The sequence below is a fragment of the Scophthalmus maximus genome, chromosome 7, assembly GCF_022379125.1.
Source record: "Scophthalmus maximus strain ysfricsl-2021 chromosome 7, ASM2237912v1, whole genome shotgun sequence".
In the NCBI taxonomy this organism is placed as follows: domain Eukaryota; kingdom Metazoa; phylum Chordata; class Actinopteri; order Pleuronectiformes; family Scophthalmidae; genus Scophthalmus; species Scophthalmus maximus.
This window is the reverse complement of record NC_061521.1, coordinates 10124915-10146180: the sequence shown is the minus strand read 5'-3', so window position 1 is coordinate 10146180 and position 21266 is coordinate 10124915. Positions and strand designations below refer to the sequence as shown.

At 43.9% G+C, this 21266-nt stretch overlaps 2 long non-coding RNA genes across 2 annotated transcripts in view; one reads left to right on the top strand and one right to left on the bottom strand.

Annotated features, from left to right (window-relative positions):
- Window positions 1-4308: 4308 nt before the first annotated feature.
- On the top strand, window positions 4309-15646 carry LOC118315306. Its single transcript, XR_004794825.2, has 3 exons — window positions 4309-4417; window positions 13813-14038; window positions 14231-15646. It is a non-coding gene; the product is annotated as an uncharacterized LOC118315306 (long non-coding RNA).
- LOC118315305 overlaps window positions 5704-21266 on the bottom strand; it is a 39138-nt gene continuing 23575 nt past the window's right edge. The window contains exons 2-3 of the long non-coding RNA XR_004794824.2: window positions 13851-13948; window positions 5704-6828 (exon numbers count right to left, since the gene is read on the bottom strand). This is a non-coding gene — a long non-coding RNA (uncharacterized LOC118315305). The remainder of the gene's footprint in view (window positions 6829-13850; window positions 13949-21266) is intronic.

Sequence of the window (21266 nt, the reverse complement as noted above, 5' to 3'; positions counted from 1 at the left end):
CCTCTACAGTATGGCGCGGACCAGGATTTAGGTTTCCTCAATCACACATTGAAGCCGTTATCCCAAGTCTAAAATTGGCCCCCGCAAGCCAGTCTGAGCTATAAAAGCAGCATTTAAGCCTTCTATTTATAAATCCCTCCTCCATCAATATTCATTTTTGACATACTGACAGTGAACTTCAGAAAATTGCATCAATCATCGACGAAAACCTTTATTTCTTTTGGGAAATTTCCTCAAAGGGAGCAAGATAATTATCCTTGGAACAAGCGCTGGTCTCTTTTCATTTTAATGCAAATTCCAGTTGTTCGAAAGTCAAAGTTGATATAATACTACAAGCTGAGGACAAACAATAAAAGAGAAAGTGTGCAACAATTCCAATGCTTACAGTTATTAATTGTCAGTCATACGCAAAAGCTAGCGCAGATGGTGCTGTGGAGAAGAAAAAAACAAAACTTCTCTTGAGACTCCGAATGCTGAACTCCTGACACTGATATGATCTGAGTTTCAAAGGGATTTTTCTTTTTTTTACGTCTTCAGAACAATTTCTGTTTCACTTTTTGACCCTTTAAATAAAGTCCAGCTGCTAGACCCTCTGAACTGTTCCCCTCCTTTACCCTCCTCCCTCCATCTGTAGAAGGTGAGCCTGTTTGCCCCTGGAGGTGGAAGGTGGGGGTGTATTGATGGGGACAGCATACACCAACTACACATTCAAAACGCCAAACCTCCACAGCCCCCTCACCCAATACCCCATCCGGTCCTTCAGTGTGACCCCCCCGACTCCATGCCCTGCAGATATGGAAGTCTGCATAATGTTGGAGGATATAGGCTCTTCTCTTCTTTTAGCTTGAAGCACCGACTTGAAAGGAGGCCTCTCCCTCTCCAGCCCACTTGAGCTGCATCGGATGAAAACCATCACACGCAGAGGGATCCGAGACATGAAAGCTGAAGAATTGACATGCGCTTCAAATCAGTTTACAACTCCCTTTGTCCCCGGGAAAAAAACGCTTCACATGAAGAAAGTGGGGGGATATTCTGCAAATTGAGCAAAAAGCAGCAGAGGATTTGGCAAGGTTAGTGCTGCCTCGGCGCGTCTGGCTGCTGTTGCAGGCAGGATGTTCCACAGAGAAGGTTTAGGGTGGCTGTTGTAAACCGAGCTGCCCCGTTCATTGCAGGAAAAATAAACAGAGGGCCGGGCCTAAAGAAAGTCCTGAGTACAGTGGAGCGTGTGTTCCCTCGGTTAGCTGACACATTGTTTTAGAAATAACAGTCTGAGAGGCTGCTTTCCATGCTTTTGCACATGCAAATACACACAAATGCATGAGCACACTCGCATGTGTGTGCAGTTTTTACGAGTTCTCCCTCATTCTTTCTGGCTGACTCGGAAAGCACTCACGCCGGTTCCAAACTCGCGGCCCTGCAGGACTCCTTTTCCTCTGCGCCACTGTGATAACATTGTGACTGGATATGGAATGGAATAAACCGCCCCCTCCTTTCCTGCTCAGCTTCCACTCCTCTATCATTCATCCTCCATCCAGCGGCCCCCTCCACACACCCAGCGCTCCATCCCTCTCCTGTCCACATGACTATTTTTAGCGACAGCGCTGCTATTCTGGAATTTTGTTGCTGACTGGCTGCTGCTGGGTGTCTGGGCGGCGATCTCTTCTGGAATGTCTGGCCCACTCTCAAACCACTCGAGAGTCCCGGCACAAGGCGGACGGGGCTCGCGGCTCTGATTACAACTTTTAGCCCACTGAAGCTGCAGCTCCCGCTTCCTCCAGCAGAAATACAAAGCTGGAGTGAATAGCACTGGTTACTTTGTGTGTGTGTGTGTGTGTGTTTCCCTTTGTATGCATTCATATGTGCACATGTTCTTTTGTTAGTTTCAGTTCAAAAATCTGTTCAAACAGTGAAGCAATTCAATGTATTCAGGGAGTGAAGTTCGATACCACTGTAATATCCGACCGTTAGCTTGGCATAACATAAAGACTGGATATAGAAACAAAATCTGCACACTGGCACCTGTAAAGATCTCTGATTAACATGTTATATGTCGTTTGATTGATCCATACAAAATCTGAAGTCCAAAAACGACAATTTGTATTTCCTGTCACGTTGCCAGGTAATCAGCCACTACCGCGCCAAGCCAAGAAATTGTTCGGTTTGCAATTCCCTTAAAATACAGAGGTGAGCTTCAGAGGTGGATTCTGTCACCATTGGACCATGGAACAGTTGCTGGCTGTTTCCAGTGTCTGTGCTAAGCTAAGCAAACTGGTTGTTGGTTATATGTTTTGCAGACAGATATGAAAATGACATCAACCGATCTCCACCACAACTTGCAGACGGAAAACAACAATGAACATATTTCCGAATATGTGAGGGTTGGGGGTGGGTATAGTTAAGATTTGTTTAAGACTCCAGGAAATGAATAAAAGTCAAAGCAATGCGTGCATGTTTTAATCTGCTTTGGTGTGTCTGTGTGTGTGTGTGTGTGTGTGTGTGTGTGTGTGTGGTCCATGAAAAGAAAATAAGCAGCACTAATGGGAAGTTTTTCCTGTCTTGGATCAGGCTTTAGGGGTTTCAAAGCAAAATTGTTTGCAGTGGAGGGAAGGCCGTCCAAGCCCACCTGTTGCTCATGATTGCAGAGATCCGCTTGAGCTGGGCCTTGTCGAGAGACATGGTGCAGTACGCCACTCAAAAACATCAATGGACCAGACAGGCCGATTCATTCCACGAGATTACCCGAGCACAGACGATGCACTACAATTCAATAAGTATGTTGCAGGCATGCCTGAACTGATGAGCGTTTTGCGCTCCTATCTATTACCCAAACATTCAAAAAAATTACAGAGCTATTCAAGACAATATTGCTGCGTGTCATTCCAGTAAACCATCGTAGATGTTCCCCACCAGGCAACGATTTGAATCCATTACTTTACATACATCTCCATCATATTTAATGGGATAATCTCTGCCCTTCCAAATGGCAATGGGAGCTCATCCGCTGAGGGAGTAGTTTACCCCAGGCAAAGTCATTACGGCATGAGCAGGAGGGTGTAAAGATAAAATGACAGGACCCAGCCAAGTCTTTCAAAAACACATATTCATGCACCCTTTGCCTGTTCAGAAGCCAAGAAAAGGAAATACTTCTATGGCACGTAACCCTCCCATTGATAATCACTGAACTCAGCATCCTGCCAATCCTCGAGCTACTGATAAGAATTCCCATTAAAAAACATCTTGTTCTTGTTAGCATTAGGATGAACACGAGCAAGTATGAAGAGCGAACAGTCAGCACTGCGAGTATGGATGCAGCTAATTGGCTTTGGCTCCCAGTTAGGGGATGTGGGTTTTAGCTCTCGTATAGCGGGGCCCGGGTCTAGGCCGTGGAGAGGGAAGAATGGAGACTGGGAGGAAGCCCGTCAGACGCTGTGGCCGAGCAGTCCGACTAACTGGCCAGTCGGGTAATTAAAAGTTCTTGGGCGCTCGGTACGAGAGCCATGTCTCTCCCTCGGAGTGTGAAGGTCTAAGGAGCGAGCTGAGAGGCAAAGTCATTCTTGGCGAAAGTTCCGAGATGTGCGGCCTGGCTGCTCCTGGACCCGATCTCACGGCCTTTGGGTTTTTGGGACTGCTGGTTTAAGCTCATCCTTCAATTTGGATTTTGTTTCTGAGCCTTCTCTCTTTTACCCCCCCACCCCCCACCCCCCAATCCAATTCTTTAAGTAGAAATACAGCAGAAGGAGCTGGATGGATGGATGTATCCCCCAGCTGGCTTACATTCCTCTGGTTTCCACTTGTGTCTGCTTCTCCTTTTTTTTTTATGGGTCAGTGTTTCTGTGATTAAAGTTTCTTTTCCCATTTCTTCTCCCCCTGCTTCTCCTCTCTCTTTCCATTAATAGCTATTTTTCTCTTTGCCTCTTTTCGTCTGTCCATTTTTCACATTTAAATAGTCCCCCAAAACTTGATATGGGAAACTTCCATCCACTCTCGTCTTACAGCCACGTTGAATATATAAATTTCAAAGTTTAGTCTGCTTTTTAAAATTCTACTGTATTTGTAGTGTATGTGTTGCAGCAGTCCAAAGTAAACACTGCGCCGTCTGCGGTCAGTGAGCAGTGGTGCTGCATCGAACATGTTGTAACATCACTATCGCGCTTTCTCACGGTTCACCAGCCTCTGACAAAGTCTCCGCTCGTGGCCTTATCATTTATGCCAACTAACTGGCCATCCTCAAGCTGACATTGTGGTGATTGATAGGAGAACGGGTGTGGACTCCTTGTCCTGCTTCCTTTTCCTCCGTTGCTCTCCAGAAGCAACCGTTTCGCACGGAGGGGGGCTTGATAAGAGTCCCGAGTGTGAGATGATTTGACTTGGGTTGTTCAAAGCGGTGACAGAACAGAAGATGCCATGGCGTGTCCAGGTAAGCGCGTTTGCATGATGATTAGTGAGAAAAATTGTATTGTTGATTTTAGTTTTTGGGATTGTTGACAGTCCTTTTAGGGAGTAATTGCATTTGCCAGGGTCCGTGTTTCAGGAACATGTTTTCCCAGTCAATAATGGCAATCTGCTCAGTGCAACTACTGTACACATGACGACATATCACCAGGAAAATGTTGTTTATCTGACCCCTTTGAACCTTCGCTGCATTGTGATAAGTTGGTAGTAGAACCCAATGACCCCCCCACCACCCCCTCCCATTAATCCTTGTCAGGGTGGTCCATTTACTGTTGTCTCTCTTTAAAAGGGAAGAGAGAAAAAAAAAACTTCCCAGGAGTATGTGGGGCCTGACATTTGCTATCCCATTACAGGCCACCTAAGACACTGCCGTGCACATAAAACAACGTGAGATACAAGGTAATGAAGTGCTAACCACTGAGGTAATCGCTCTCAGAGCAGCGACCCTTTCCCCTTCTCTTCTCATCCTTTCACCCCTTGGTGCGTCTCCTCCAGCGCTCCCTCCTCGTGTACTTTACTCACGTTAGTACGTCACTTACAAGAGATTCGAGCATATAAATGAAAATGTGTTTTTGTCCCAAACATGCTTGTGGGAATGGAGACAACTATGAGGGGGTTTTGCGGTTCTGCTTATGATGAGGGGATTAAAAGCAGCCTCGGGGGGATGAAGCCACGCTTCTTGGATTGATTTAAGAAAAGAGGAACGTCGGATATCAAGGTCCGTGTTGCCTGCCAAGACGAGGAGTGGGGAAGTTCTTTTGGGAGAGGTTGAGTTTCAAATAAAAGGAACCGCTCAGCGACTACAGGTGAGTCCTGTTTGATGCTCACTTAAGGTGACATTTGGATTGGAGGGCTGTACTTTTTCTTCCAGGCAAAGATACAAATCTCCCTTTGGCAGCTGCGGTTTGTTGGGGTGGGGGGTGGGTGGGGGGGCTGTTGGGCTGTCTTGTCTTAACATGGTGGATAGTCTGATGAGTCGTTCCTGAAAGATTCCCTTTATGAGTGAAGACCATCTGGGCCATTTCTCAGTATGTGTCCTTCATTCTTTTTTTCCCCCTCCTCCCCGTTTTCCTCCTTTTAAATGCAGTGAAATGTTGAAGGCAAACAAATGAAGAGATAGCACTTTGAAAATGGATCTGTCCCAGCAGCCCCCCCCCCCCCCCCCCCTCAGTTCTGACCCCCGCCTCCCTCCACTTGTGCAGGCTTGACGAAAGACTATACCTCTCTTCGTCTCACGCAACTGGGGGCAGGAAGGGTTGGGGTAAAATGAAAAGAAAAAGAAAATGTGAGGGAGCAGAAAGACATGATAGAAACCAAAGAGAGAATGATGGTTAGAGGGAGGTCCATTTGAAGACTTTGATGATAAAATATGTTGAGTAGCTGGAGAAGTTGTATCAAAGGAGAGACGGGAAATGTTTCTCGCTTAGAACAGAAAAAGAATATGCTGGAGGAGGTTCAAAAGGACTTTAAGAGCTGTGCAGGGGCAATGGGTGGAGGAGCAATGAGGGGCATGGCTAAGAAAACCAGAAAAATATAAAGATGTGGAAAAAAGGAGGGGTGGTCAAAAAGGAGAAAGTAAAGAGAAAGAGGAGAACTTTCATTGGAAGCAGTTGTACCAAGACAGGGATAAAAACCATTTCAGGTATAGGGTCCATCATTGGTAATATGATGATTTAAAATAATATTAAATGACTTCTTTTGAAGCTGCTTTCATTGGTTTTTCATTTGTAACTTGGAAGAAGAAGGACAAGTAAATGCAACATCTGCAAACATAGTAATATTCATACAGCCAGCAGACATTGAGCATGTGTTTTTGGTTTCTTTCTTGAAGAATGTCAGAGGAATTGTATGACAATTTGGGAAATACACTTATTTACTTTGTGGCTAAGAGTTTGGGAAGATCACTATTGCTCTCAAGTCAGTGAACACGACAACAGGAAGTTACTTCTCCCAACCAAGATGCTGGCTGAGGAACAACATTTGTTGTTTTTTGCACTTGGTCTTTGTATCGACTATGCAAACAACTTAACATATTATTGAGCGACTGAGCTTCATTGGTGCTAGCAGGCAGATTTGTCTCTGTCAGGCCAGCAAAAGTTTGTGCTACACTAACGGTATCTCCATATTTACCATACATGAGAGTGGTAACAATCTTTTCATCTAACTTTTGGCAAAAAAGGCAAATTGTGTATTTACCAACCACCAACTATTCCTTTTAGTCCAATGTTCCCTAGCTTTCTGAGAAAAACTCCTGAGAAAAAAATTGTTGCTCTTGACATTTGACCTTCATCGGTAGCTCGTCCCTTTGTCTGTCCGCAATCTGGTGCTGGGCAGGTGCTGGGCTGACAGTGGATTTTTCCGTAACTTTTTTCCTTGCTGGAAAAGAAAGATGATAGGGAAAATTTCAGGTCATTGAACCAACACAATGTGCTTTAGGACTTTAAACAAGGAAACTGCAATGTGGACTGATAACCAAAAAAAAGGGGACACCTTTCAAATTACACAGAATAACTTGAGTCATTGTTAATATAAAGATATTGATTAGTGAAGAATACTCGATCTATTCAAGTTGATAAAGAATAAGGCTGAAGCTATGAGCTTGGATGTCTTTGAAGGGATGATTCACATTATTATGGGGGGGGGGGCTTCAATTGAATGTAAAAATATTTTTTCCACAAGCATTGCTCCATGACACAGTTCAGACCCCACCTGTGATCATCTGTAACAAAGCAGTTATTCTGTGATTAGCAGGGAGCTGCCGTAACTTGTTTCATCTGACCACTGAAACTATTCACACCGAGACACTCGGTACTCGACATCTTCAAAGGAACATGCACGCCTCCCACGCGTCTTCTTCTCCAAACACAAATCCTTCATACGCTAATGACACGCCATGGTGGTGAGCTGTGCACGGAGCCGGGTGGGAAAGAGCCGTGAACTGACAGACATTCCTTGCAGCTGATGTCAACGCACTATCACAAAAATATGCTCAATATGATGTTACGAACCAAAATATGAACCCCTCGGACAATGTGAGACCTGATATGTTTGGACGAGGGTGGTCCCCCAACTGGCTGACCCCGAGGTCAAAATCATAACTCCTGAGGTAGAAATTCCTCAGGCCTGGTCCAGGGAGAACCCCACAAAGGTGAGAGGTGGACCAGGAAGCCTTTGTTGCCAGACTTTGGAAGCAATTCTACCCCAAATGACTGGTTCACGGGTCTTCAGACCACATGGGCACATTCCAGACATTCTCTCCTCAGACAGTGATGTCCTGGTGAGTTTACAGAGGACAGATGTCCTCCTCACAACCCGTCTGGCAGGAGGGGGGAGGGAGCAGCGTCAGAGACTGAGCAGGAGATCTTTGATATCATTGTTCTTTTCCCCACTTCCAGACTCGCTGCGGTTTGAACTCCGGTGAATCACTCTGTGTGAGAGCCTGCGAGGCTCATCCATCTCAAAGCCACCAGAACTTTATTTAGACTCTGATGTTGGACCAGGAAAAATAACCCTAGACCCCGAAGGCTGTGCAGCTTGAAGTTTCAAGGTCAGGTCATCTGAACCATGGCGCACAGCTCAGCCGTCCCGCCGTAGTGTCCTTGAGCAACAAGAATCTGAACATGATCAGAACAATCTGACCAATATTACATAAATATACATCTATATGTTCTCCTTGCCTACAGATTCTGTTGGTGTATAGCCCTAAAGACAGTTTGGTTATATTTACCCAGATTTTCACTGACATTTCCACCTCTAACCAAAACAATGGAATGGAAATTCATTAGTGATGGTTTCAGCACACAATGCCACAGATATGTCTTTCCTGAAAAGTGTCCCAGTTATTCTGGATAATCCACAAACCCCACAGTTAACAGTTTCCTATTGGAACTACAATGTGGTGAAGAAACAATCCCATTGAATATGGTCATTGGTGTATTCTGTAGATTAACCAGAGCAGCGTGAACATTTTCTTTTTGGAGTATTAGATGGTAGCTTTTGAAATGTTTAAAGCTTCACACAGCTATATTTTTTTACTGAACATCTGGTCAAATGACCACATGTCGTTCGGAAGGAGCCACTCGCCTTGTCAAGCCTTTGTAAAGGCTCAAGAATGTATCAGTGACTCTATGTTTTTTGTGTGTGTGTGTTTCGGCTTGTTTGTTTGAATTTTACTGCCCACACTTTTTTGGGTTCATCGTCAGAGTAAACAGATGTTACGTACGAGTTAAAAAAGGGTGAATACTGCAGTGAGTTGTAAATAGGCATCTGCTTGTTTAACTCAACAACTTGGGAGTTTTCCCTATGCAGTCCCAATCAAAGTTATTTCTTAATGAATTAACAAACACCAAAATTAATTTTAGCCTGCTGTAGAGGTCCCTGGAAACTCCCTGGGATTAAATTCCCCTACATTGTATTAGGTTGGAGGCAGAAGTATAATGCAAACCACCGAACCACCTCTTTCAAAAATGTTATAATTGGAAGTGGTAGTAGGTGTAGTAACAGTAAAAAAGTAGCAGTAGTGAGCTGATTCAAAATCTTTATCTTCTCATTTCCTCATAATCAGTTCGCATCGTTGCAAATCTGCCAAGTCAATTACCTGACTTCTCTTCGATCTTAAATTAGTCAGGACCCACAGAACTTTGATTGAGTTGCACCAGGTGCACATACAGTATCCAGACGAGGCATTATTCTCCATTTGATTCCCATACTGCAATTTTTATTCTGGGATTTTTTTTCTCCGCATAAAGCAGCTGCATAAACAGGAAAAGCAATTTGTGCGCATGCGATGCTAAGCACCGAGGCTTCCTCTGACACATTTGGCTCTCAGTGAAATGTCAGCGACAGTTTAGAGTTCCATTCCTGGTCCAGTTTCCCTGCTGCAGAGAGAAGAGTTTCATTATGGGGCCTGCTGAAGACAATCTCGCTCCAATTAACCCATGCCTTGTGGACGGAGGGGCGCTTTGTGCGGCACGTGTGATGAAAGGCAAGCCTCATATCCCCCAGTGTAAACACGGCAATTATTGCACAGATCCCTCCGCAATGACAGACTAACGCAGGGGTTTTGCCTCCGCCGCGACGTGTTTGACTTCCTTTTCCCGCACACACGATTTGCCTTTCAGTCAGGCACGACTCTGGGTGGAGCAGCTACTTCCTGTGCAAAGGCAGAAAAGGACTGAAGGGGTTACAATGGAGCCCACTGACCCACATAAACAAGCACTCTCATTCATGGCCTCTGTTACTCCCTCATTGCTGAAGCCTGACTCACAGACATTCAAACACCACTGAAACAATCCCCCCTCTCCCCTCCCAACACACCCACCAAACTCTTCTCCTTCTCCCACACAATTCTCCAGAAAAAGCTCTCTCTTGTATCCTCCCCTCCGCTTTAAAAGAAATCAGCATCCACAACCATCACACATCACACACGCAGGATCTGTACATTCAGCATGCGTGAGCAATGGCACGGGCTGCATACTGTACACACACACACACACACACACACACACATGCATGCAGCCCACACACTCAAGTCCTCCTTTCGGACACACAAACACCCTGGGAGAGGGAGAGCAGGTCAACGCAACTTTTCTCTGAAGAATGCAGAAGAAGTTAATGTTGCCATTGGAAAGGGAGAGAGGCATCTTGTGTGAGCTCAGATGAGCAATTATCCTTTTCAGCACACAGAGCCCCCCCCCCCCCCGCCCAAAAAAAGGGACCTTTTTTCCTGAGAACGTGCCTCCCACCCGATATTTCTCCTTGCAGCCGCAGGAGTACAGCAACATTTGCAACATTTTGGGCGAACGTCGATCTGTCACTCGGTAGGAATGTGTTATTTTTACCGTGACTATTTTTACCTCCACTTATTTCCATGGCGCCAAGTAATAACTTTTTTTTGTTTGGACACATAAAAGTGCAACCAGAAAAGGTTCTTGAGGTATTGGCTTTCAGATGTTATTGTGCTTTGCATGCAAGCCACTCAGGCCTTTGTGTATGGTGACTATTACATTTTGATTTGGGGCTCATTCGGTTTATGGTCGCTGCATACTAAGATGTGGTGACACAACATAAAAGCACACCAGAGTAAATGAAATATTATAGGCCATCCAAATAGAAAAAAGCACAACTAATAGAGACATCTGCCTGTGCTAATTGATGATAGTAACCTATCTCTGTTTGAAGAGGTTCCCACGGTTTTATAGCTGTGGATTTTGTGGGGTTGTGTAAAGCAAGCTTCTGCACTGTAACCAATTACGCTCCAATCGAGTTTTATGAAGAGTAGAAATAAACATTCAGCGCTTGAATAGGGCTTCACTCCTGTATAAAAACAAAAATAATCCGTATGTGTGTATGTGAATGAAGGGATGTTCGCAAACGCAACACACAGGAGCTTGTGACACACATGCAAAACACAGTCTGGCACCAGCAGCCAATCCTTCCTCTCCCTCCCGCTGATGGACAGAGATTACAACTGGATGCTCGCCGTCGATCAATGGATCCGTCCTGGCAAACATTTGAGCAGCCAGTCTGTTTATGTGGCCCTAGTCTGTGGCAGGGTGGCAGGTCCTTTATGATCACTGTTTACATCTCCTAATCTAACACCCCCCCCCCCCCCAGTGTATGTGTGTCCGTGTGTTTATCCTGTCCTCTACACAGTCCTCCTGCACTGTGCCAAAGATTAATTGAATTGTTTTCTGGCATCTCCGCTCACAATGTGAATAAATGAGAGGCATGCGAGTGTTTACAGTTCATTACGCCAACTGGCAACTCACACTGACTTTGTGTTTTGCTTCGCCTCCGCAGTCCCCAGAAGGAAAACAAGGGAGCAGGGATGGACGTTTAAAAGCTACAAATAGGCTTCTTCTTAAGAAAGTAAGGAAGCCCTTACTTACCCTTCAGAGCGACTTTTGAACATTTTCACAGCTGTTGGAATCGGCGGTTGAGTGATATGGAAAGTGATACGAAAAGAAGCACGGATAAAAAGAAACTTTGAATCAAAGCATTCTGTTTTGTCAACTGCTTCATATGAAAAGTTTCTGTGGCCTTAAAAAAATATGTTGGTACCAAAGTTGCTGTGATATACCCATATCTATTTTTTTGAGACTACAACATGACACAAGTTGTTTCTTCGAAAAGGTTCCAAAAATATTGGGATACATATCTGAGACTTTAATCCTTGAAGAAAGTTTCTCAAACACTTTAATAAATGAGGCCCATGACCACTAACAGTAACAGTTACCTTTGCGTTTGTCTTGTGGAAGAGACGCATTTGGCCTCCGATACCCTTCTCAACCTCCCTCTCCTTCCCCCTGACCATGCTTTTAGGATGGTTGGCAGACAGAGCTTAGTGCAGAAAGAGACAAAACCCCTCCAGACAGTTAGGGAGCCCGTATTTACTTTGCAGATAAGGATTATGGGTAGTGGAGGGAGTGAGGCGTGCTGGCAGGTTGGCTTGTTTTCTGGAAGCTTCTGGGATGTCTATGATAAGAGCACAATTTGGCAAGGGAGGCTGTTTCCAAACAAATAAAGATGGTTCCAATTCAAGTATTCTATGGCAGTGAACTTTGTTGTCTGACGTTCGCCCATGTCAGAGGAACTCGGGTTCCCAAGTTGACACCTTCTGTCATGTGCCAAATGAACTGATTTCAGCTGTGTGATCGTTAAAAAGTAAAACATTTGTGTTTTCAAACAATTGAACTATCAGGGTATGGATCTTTCCCTCACTTTTAGCAAATAATTTCAACTTTTTATAAGTCTCTACTTTTATATTACTTGATTTCACTTGATGTCCATTATGTTTGCTACAGGCTATCCACTTTTTATCAATCACTCCTAAATAACCACTTTATCCATACGTTAACCTAACAAATGTTAACTGTTTATCTGTTCCTTTAGTTTAAAAAAAAAACGTTTTATTCATCAATTAGCTAATAATCTTTTCAATTTATCATCCATTTTAGCTAGCTGACTAGTTGAACTCTGTATCCATTACTTTAAGCTACAGTATCTAAACATATTATCCATTAATTTTAGCCAATTGTTCAAATCATTCTTTCTTAACATTTAGTTTGCGATTTCAACCACTTGTTCATTACTTGTTCATTTACTATTACTTTTATTTGAAAAGGTAAATATGAACTAACTATTTTTCTTGCCGTATATCTTTTTTGCACTTTCATTTGCCAAATAGGCTACTGTAAACTTTACAGTATTAAGTATTTAAGCGTTACATTTGACATAACATGTAGGTATTTTTCCAAATCAAAATTTAGGGTCTATTTCCTATGAATATCCTTTTCATAGTCTTCCCATATTGCATAAGTAGGCTACCCTTTGGTTGCAAGTGTGCCTGGTTGTGTCTAAAGTACCAGAATGTATGTTGAAACACCACTATAAATTTACAGTATGGACACAGACACGTCAGCCTCAGAGCAGTGTACACATGAAACAGCCCTTTAATCTCTGTAGAGAGGGGAGCAGGAATGCATATTTATTGGCGTGGCGTGTCCATGCCAGTTGAGCAAGAGCAAACTCAAGTGTTAAGTGTGTCGAGTGAGAATTACAGCCGTGTGTGATCATTGTAATTATGAAGTTCAGTGTAGCTTGCACTCCATTCATCACCACTTGGTCTTGGTCTTGCGCATATCTTTCATAGACTAAGTGATTCGGCTGATGAATGTGTGTGTCAGGAGGGTTGTGTGGGGGGGATGCAGAACACGTCCTGCCAAGTGTGCCGTCTTTCTTTTTCTGTTCTTTTTAAGTTAAATATTCTATCTATTTATTTGTTTGCTTCAGAAATGAAAGGGTTCCTGTCCTTAAACCCAGAATATAGAGTTGTCCAATCAGTTGTACAAAGTAAGCTGGCTAGGACTCACTAGTCAGGACTTTACAAACAGGACAAATTCACCAATCACATTATGATTGACAGTGGGAGGGACCATGAATCATAACTCTGGGCCTTCCCGAAGGCTCAAGGCCAGAGCTGTCCCTCTGAGCTTTACCTTTTTTTTTCTGTGAAGGGGTTTAAGCTACAGTAAACCTGCAAGTCAGTCAGACAGTCAGTCAGTCAGTCAGACAGCCAGCACAGATGGAAAAGTGATAGGACGGTGGATGGCAAGGTCCTGTTTACACTGGTAGACACGTGCTCAGTGTAAGTGAAGGGTCACTTGATATGCATTTTCCGGTGAGTTGCATGGACGGGGATTATACTGATATGGAGCCAACAACGCTCACGTGGACAAAGATCGTTTGAGTTTTCAAATGCCATTTTTTTAAAACTAAAATGTAGTATGAATGTAGCCTAGTAATAAATTGTTTACAATTGCTGTCACCTCCCCTTCCCACCATTGGCACCCCTTGTAGGCATATCCATCAAGGAACTGCATGCAGAGCGTCGATACCTCAGTGCAGAGGGATGAATAACAAGGCCTTCCAGCATTCCCAAACATCCGGCTCAAGTCCAGTCGATGCTCATTCCTGCGATCAGCGATCCATCTGCCTGTTGACAGACAAGATGAACAAGATAGATGAAGACACCTGCGAGGGGAGGAGCTGTGGAAATCCACGGCGTGACTATCTTTCGCAGGAGGTTGGTTATCATGACTGCAACTACGGAACTTTTCCGCTTTCTCCGAGCAGCATGGAATGATGGTGTGTGTGTGTGTGTGTGTGTGTGTGGATAGATAAATAGAGAGAGACGGACGAGAGGGACAGAGTGAGAGGTTTGTTCATCATGCTCACTTTCATCCTGAAAAAAAAAACTGTTTCCATTTCATTATAGGGCTGCTGTGCCCTTGCACAGGATGAAGAGCCCAGTTGTCCAGCCGTATTTCATTAACATCAAAGATGTCATTCGGGTGCACTGCAGTTTCAACTTGTGTTGGACGGTAAATCAACAGTTCTCACATTCTTGTGCTTTGGCATCACCATTGTCGTCATCATCCCCTCGGATTTCATTTAACTTATGTAAGAGTTTCCCCTTACTGTAGCATGCATGCTTTGTTTGGATGCTTTAGCAATGATCATGCGGGTGAAACTGGCCCCGTGAATGTTTATACCCTGTAGTGTTTGGATGTTTACAAGTGTGTGTTTACAAGATAGCAGCTGTGATCACTCACCGGGTTAAAGAGAGATGCAGGCAGTAGTTTATTTATTTATTCATTTTTTAATTTGCCTTCGCTAAAAGCAATGACACACGAGGAAGCTTTTTTTCGGGCAACATAATAGGCAACTTTTATCATTATATCTCTTTGGAACTAGCTCAGCATTTAAAGTACGTATGCACAGTGTAATCAGGAGTATAAATCTGTCGCGGGTGATGCCTAAAGAGGCAACAGACAACTTTCCTGCCCCTAGTGGTTCCAGGTGGTATTATTTATTCACGCTTAAATGGGCATGTTCATTTGATTCCTTTGTGCTGATAATATACAATCTTCAGGCTATCGAAACTTTGAAGGATTTCTGGGAGCCAGTTTGAATGGGCCTGATGGAGCCGATAACATTTATAATCAATAAATACTGTTATCTACAATTTAGTTGCTTTGATTAAATTTGTCAGTAAAGATGCTTCATAGTCAGTACGTATTGTTTGTTTGTACCTCACTCTTTTCTGTATACTGTAGATCTACAGTATTTATTCTTAGACTGACAGATGAAGCAAATGGTTTTAAAGGAAGGAGGATTGCAGTGGGAGCACTCAGGTGTCAGGTGTAACTGTGAGGCAATGGCAAAGGGTTTACATGGCTGATGAGTCAGGTAGGAGGGCCCCTTAGCAGAATTTCGCACAGGGCCCCGGGGAGGTCAGAGACGGCACTGCATTAGCCAGTATTATATCTGTTGGACAGGTAAGAATCTTGACAATTATGGCAGTCTCATTCCTTCAAGTTTCTTTTTCTGTTTTCTACACGAAAAACAACTTATTGATCTTGACAGCCAACATCACAATAGCGATTAAAACAATCTGAAAAGGAGAAACCTGCACAGTGTGTCTTAATAATGTCTCACCATCGCTGAGCCACGGCATTTTAAACAGTGCGGCAAGCTGATTTTAAAATTTCGCCTTTCTAACACTGGTCGGTATATTGGAAACAATAAAAAAAACAACATACAACAACATATTTTTCCAGCATTAAGGATGATGGATTGCAACTAATCTCAAACAATGGCTCTTCAAACCCTTTATCGTATGAAAAATGGTTTAAATACACCCTTTAATCGATTTGATGACAGATTAACTACCTTGCATGAGTTCATGCTGTTGAGCTCTGCCTCTACAATTATCATGTGTTCAAATGAAGTCAGTTCATTATTGAAGACAGATGTACATTTAGCTGACGTTGTTAATTGCCACTCTCCTCCTGTGTTTGTGTGAGAGTAAATGAAAATGTGTGTGTGTGTGTGTGTGTGTGTGCACTGACAACACACAGCAGGCGAAAGTCTCAAAGAAAGCCAGGAGTGATCCAATCTGACTCCAGGCCATCTGTCTCTGCCAGAAGAAATGATAGAGGGAGTCGTGATAAATTATTTCTTTGCTTGTGATCTTCAGTGCAGCATTCTTCCTTTTCCACAAGCATATGTGAACCCTGTCTTCCTTCTTTATTTCTTTATGAAAATATATTACCATTCCTCTGGATTCACGTTTTATCCTCTTCCAAATGTACCAGCTCCTCACCCTTGGTCACCTCTTGTGGTTGGGTTCATTGAGTTGTGTCGTGTGCCCGCGTGCTTCAGTTGTCACCCAAAGGCCTCCATGAGTATTTTGTGCTCCGCAACCGAGATCATGTGACGGTGTGACACCCAAGGGACGACAAAGGGAAAGACTGATCTCATTCCTTTTCCATATTAATCACCTCCCTTGTTTAGGCTGTATACGTCTGGAAAAAAAAACAGATGCTGAAGCAATTTAATATGGAGCTTGTGAAGAATTAGGGATGGGAATTCTCTGTGGTGGCTGCACCCTTAAGCCAGACCCACACTGGTCTCACATTGCCAGACGTGTCTCCACACTGCAATTGCACTGTGCCAGTGCAGGGGAGAGAGGGCTGGCCCGCCATCAGCGGCATCGCAAGGGGAAATCAAAATGGGATTTCTTACAGCTAATTTGCATAACCGGTCTTCAACTTTCATACTAAACTTATTAGATTTTGTCTCACAGGGATGAAACCTAGAGTCGGCAAAGTCAAAATAGACCTGGACTACAATGGATGTAGTTTATACCACTGCCAGATGTCACATCACCACTTTCGCTTCAACCCTACAATTTTATTTGATGTTAATTCCTCAGTTCGTGGAGTATAATTTGGTTATGTACTGGCCACACAAACTAGGTTTCCATAACACTATTGAAGGTTAGCAGCAAAACCTTCAACACTAATAATGGTCACAGACTCTGGCCACCAACTGGACTGTAATCCATTCACTCATTTCAAGTAATAATCTCAAATTACGAGAGACCAATTTCCTGAGTACAAACTGAATTTATGTATATATTAGTATCCCAGTTTAGAGTCTTCTTCTAGTTTTGAAATTATCTTTATGAAACATGATACAAACATAACAGTTCACAGGTGTTGGATCGTGTGAAGGGTCTTTTGTCATCTTAGCCCCTCAATTTTTTACCAACCGAGGAAGTAAAAAAACTCAAACGAGGTGCTTAAATCAAGACCACATGAACAAAGCTGAGAGATTTAGGTATATTGACTGCACTGGGCACTTACAGCCAAGAGTATGTGATGCACATTGGCCCAAAAAGAAGCATTTTTCCCATCACTGGGAATCCTTGGAAAAGGAGCAGCTGTTAAAACTATGAATACATTTTTATTTTCAACCACAGTGACTCTTTTTATTGTCGGGATTTGATCAATTCGGTTTGATAACATTTGGACTGCTTTGAAGAGCCATATGATAAAATGATTTTGTCCCATTCATGTGTGGGGGGAACCAACAGGGAGTCCGATGCACATGCTCCCAACCCGGCTCAACTGGAGAAGCCGTCTCTTGCACGTCATGCTCTATTGACTATGAGGCCATAGTGAGCCTGGTGAGCAGAATAACTCCAAACAAGCTGAGCAACATTATTATTTCTAATGATAATGATTGTTAATGTCCTATGTCATCATGACTGTTGGTTGGATGGGTTTTATACGATTAGTAACAAGTGTTGTTTTGGGACTGACCTTTGCGATTCAGGTAGGCAAACCACTGTGCCATTATAATAATTTTCTAGTGATAAGTGGATGGATGGATGGTGTTGATCATATGATACAGCATAAATTGCAATCAAATCATACATGAATTTTCTTTTAGAACATTACATTTGTTAAAGGTAACACATAACTGGCACATATGAAAGCTCCTCAAGTGTATGCTGTCTTTGATTCTGCAGTTTAAACTCCCCCACCCCTACGTGACCTTGATGCCCTGGTTTATCCTCCCCTCCTTGATTTGGCTCCCACACGTGTGCCCACACAAGGTCATTGGATCTTTGATGTTGAGCTGTTTGGCACTGCCTCTCAGCAGGGCTGCCTTTAATCTCAGTTTCAATGGAAGTGATGGACCTGAGTTTATGTGCCAGTTGTCCGCCGCCATCCTCTACTAGCATCCTCACAGCTGGTCCTCAGCTTCCCCTGCAGCTTCCTGCATCTTTGTACTTATAGCCTAATTCTTAGCCTTATCCTCGATCTATGTCTTTCGCCACCAGCCTATGATGGTCACATCCAAAGATCATACCCGTGACGGAATGGGTCTGTCCCTGCATATGAGCGTCATGACTGGAAAAAAATAATTAGGCCAGGGAAGATGAGGGTGCAAACAGGGGGCGGTTAGACGTGTTCATGTATGACTTTACAGGCAGCCAGAGGAGCTATGTTTACGTAGGGGGAGCGGAAAAACATACATGCGCATTGACAAGTGGACTTTTCATGTGCCGCAATGTTGTGTTAATGAGTAAAACAAGCGGCGCTGTGTCGCAGCTGTGAATTTCAACATAAACACGCGCACACGCTACACATGTACATAAACACGCGAGGACGCGAACCACATGTGAGAACAAGCAGCGGGTGACAGAGCGCCACACCGGGCCGCAGGCGAGTAGGTGACTCACACACAAGGGCTCACGTGTTGACACATATTCTGGTTTCCGCGTCGGGTCACATGAACACCTGCGCTCGTCGTGGCACCAGCTCTTTCCACTTTCTCATCTGCACTGGTCAACTCCCACCATTAGCTTTTGACCAAACGGCTGTTAAGACGCACACAAGGCGCCTTTCAATGGAGACAAAAACAGCGAGGAGGTGAGTGGGCCCGAAGTTCCCCACTGAAGATGGGATGCGAGAAGCTCCATGCGTGCAAAGCCTCCATTCATCATTGCCAGTAGCCCTGCATTGTCTGGCCAACCCCCCAAAAAGCTCGGGGATGAACCATTGACTCCCGTAAAAGGGGTTTCCACTTATCCATTGCCCAATAAAAAGGGCCGATGCACTTAGTGTGCTGTTAATTACCCCCCACTTTCAAGCGAAGCGAAGCCCCTGTTAACTCAACATAATGGACTCTGTCACCGCTTCTCCTGTGTAAATGATAGGGTTGTTTTCAGCGCGGCTCTAGATACATATCTGAGGATTAGTATTGGATGGATGGCAAAGATTGCCGCAATTTGAATCAAATCTCAGGTTTTGTAGAAACCGATGTAATATTTTTTGCAGAAACTTTTTAAAAAACAAAACAGACCCCAGCCGTCTGCAGCCACACTGGCAGCTCTGTGAGGCTGCACAATGGACGTATTAAAGGCAGCGCACACCCTCACAGGTGTTTTCACTTTCTGTCACCGGCTAAATAGGTTTCTGCTCACGTTGGAGTCGGGCGGGGAAACTCTCGGAGCGCACGAGGTCGGCAGATCAAATGAACCAATGAGAATAGGTGCGTTCAGGACGGACTTGGTCTGACTGCGGCGGACTTGATGCCTCAACATGAACTGCCGATGACAGTCGGGTGGAATATAAAAAGACAGCTGTCAAGTCGGACGCCCTCTGCTTCCCGTAGCACGTCAGTGAGACAACAACAGTGAGACAACCACTGCCTTCTTTCTCAAGGCAATATTTGCTCTCTGTATAAAATGTATATAGCTTTTTATTGAATATTATGATATATCTTTTTATAACAAAAAACTCTTTTACAGCTGAAAACTATGATTATAGTGCATAGTGGTCATGTGTAAAAAAAAAAAGTGCTAGAAGGCCATCAAACACAGCACATTCTCTTTGGAGAAAAGACATAAAGATAACGCAACTGAGTTTTCTCAGAATAAAAACGGAAGACACGTCACACGTGAGAGTGACGCCTTAAACCAATGAGGGCAATGTTTTGTCGTGACACAGATTGTTCCAGTTGCTGCAGTTTGAGGCGAACAATTGTGCCGCCTGTCTGCAGCCGTCTCGCTCCCGCTGTTTTCTTTAATGTCATGTGACATGGTGACGTTGCGCAGCGCCAGAGAAAGAGTGGGAACGTTGAACGCACCTAATGACAAAGGTGTGACTCTCCGACCTTGTCAGTTGCTTCTAGTTTATCATGTTAAGTTTGTTAGGAGGAAAACATCTGTTGATTAGCACTGTAGGTATTTAATTGTAAACTCCAGTCTTGGAAAAAAAAATCCATTTGCATTGATGATGGGGCCAGATAAAAAAAAAGAAAAAAAAAGGAGATCAATAACCGTTTGGGTTCCTTTTTCTGGGGAACTGAGTTGTGTGACAGTATATCCTGTACTTGTCACGATATTTTAGTCTGGACCAAAGTGGTGCACTGGCCAACACTGCTGTTCCATATAGTCCTGACACTTATATGGCAAAAAAAAAAAAATCCTTTGCACATTCAAGGGAATTCCAGTAGAAAAGGACTGACTAGTCTTTGTTGTTAAGAGGTCATAGAGGTACACAAACAGAAACATGTGTCAAGAGGGCTGGAAGTGCGACTTAGGCTGAAAATATCTGGCCTATATTCTGAACTAGCCCCCTCTAAATTAGTACACTTCTCTAAAGGGCAGCTGGCCTCATAGCTTAAGGTCATTTATATGTGTGTGTGTGTGTGTGTGTTGTGTTTGCACCCTTGTGGTTTTCCACATGACTTTGAAACAGATATTGCTCTGGCGAGGAAGCAAGCAGATGAAGATTTTGTTTCTCCTCAGCTTGAATGTGAAGTGAGTGATGTAGCAGCTCGCCAGCCAGTACTGGAGAAAAAGTGCTCGAGTCAAATTCAATTACCTTAAGTGGACCAGACTCAAAATGAGTGGGTCTGTTTCAAATTGGGCTCGTTTTCAACTCACAAAACACTCATTTTACCTCACCAAATGTAATGCGAGCTCGGAGGCAGTGCCACTGAGATTAAGACTTTCACAGACAAAAGGGGGCTATCAACGAATAATGCTTATGACTCAACACAGCAGTGTCACTGTAGACGCCAAATTATCACCAACTGTCAGTGCCCTACTTTGCGGGGATCAGGATTTCCTGCGATTGCCGTCTTATTGGATAGTCGTCGGGGTAAAGTTTCACTTTGAACTCCAGAACAACGCGCCGGTCATTGTCCCGTGGAGACGGACGCTTCTGGGTACCTTCTTTTTCGGCTTCAGCCTCCCTTCCAACGGTCATTATGGAAAAAAAATGATTACCTGTAGGAAGCAGAGGAAGGCCAGACATCCATGTGTCAAGCAGCCCAGCCCACGCTAATATCCCCTCGCTATTCATCTGCCCGCTTTAACTGAGAGGTTCATCCGTCTCCCACATGCAAACACAGGGCACAATTACTTTTATCTCATGTGAGGCCATTTG